Here is a 1,276-nt window from a genome sequence, read left to right on the forward strand (position 1 = left end):
ACCAGGCTGGCCTCGAACTCAGAAATCCACCTGCCTCTGCCTCCCAAGTGCTGGGATTAAAGGCGTTCCTTTTCTTTCCTTTTGTTTTTGTTTTTGTTTTTCTCTGTGGAATCCTGGCTATCCTGGAACTCACTCTGTATACCAGTCTGTCCTAGAATTCACAGAGATTCTCCTGCCTCTGCTTCCCCGGTGCTGGGATTAAAGGTATGTGCCACTATTGCCCAGATATTTCCTCTCTTTTTATGAGCTGTCTTTTAGTTTTGAGAGTATTCTTTGAAGAAATTTTTTTTTTTAAAAAAATTTTTTGACAATGTTGGGTTTATGAGATGGTTTAGCAGATAAAAGAGCTTGTGGCACAGTCCTGATGCCTAGACCCTATGGTGTAAGGCAAGAACCAGCTCAGCATACACCACACGCCCACACCCATACTCATTTAGCACACATCACTCTCACACAAAAGTAATAATAAACAAAGAAAATGTAATGTTGACAAGGCTCGAGTTATTTATTTTTTTTGTCTTGACTCTTGTGCTTTTGTTGTTTTACTTGTTGCTCTGGCTTTTAATTGTTACAGTTGGTTTGTGTGTGTGTGTGTGTGTGTGTGTGTGTGTGTGTGTGAGAGAGAGAGAGAGAGAGAGAGAGAGAGAGAGAGAGAGAGAGAGAGTTGCAATCACTTCTCTATTTGCGTGTGGAAGGTAGAGGTTAATGTCAGGTGTCCTCTGTTTTTCCTGGACCTTATTTTTTCTGAGACAGAGTCTCTCAGTGACCTTGGGGCTTCTTGTGTAAATGACAATGGCCGGTCAGTGAGCACTTAGCATCTGTCCCTCTCGTCACCTCAGTGCTGGAATTACAGGCGTGTTCTCACAGGGTCTATCCTTTTACATGAGTTCCAAACTCAGGTTCTCACGCCCACATAGCCAGAGCTCTATCCACAGAGCCATCTCCCCAGCCCGTTTCCCTGTTTCCAAACTTTGAGTTAACACAATTGGGTTTACTTTTTCTTGCACTATATTTAAGTCTTTGCTTATGTTTGGATTTTAGCTTTATTGCTTTCTTGGAAAAACTCATAGCAAAGCATTTAATTATTAGTTTGTCCAGACATCGTAGAAGGGTCGCCTTTCCTCATTACTGTTTCCATGACTAATTTGAAGAGACATTTCCACTCCACCATCTATTCTAGTCTAGTTTTTTTTTCAGTGCTAGGGATGGGACCCAAGGCTTCACCACTGCTAGTTAAGAGCTCTATTGTTAAGCTATAGTCTCAGCTTTTTTTTTT

This window comes from Mastomys coucha, unplaced genomic scaffold (genome assembly GCF_008632895.1).
Source record: "Mastomys coucha isolate ucsf_1 unplaced genomic scaffold, UCSF_Mcou_1 pScaffold22, whole genome shotgun sequence".
In the NCBI taxonomy this organism is placed as follows: Eukaryota; Metazoa; Chordata; class Mammalia; order Rodentia; family Muridae; genus Mastomys; species Mastomys coucha.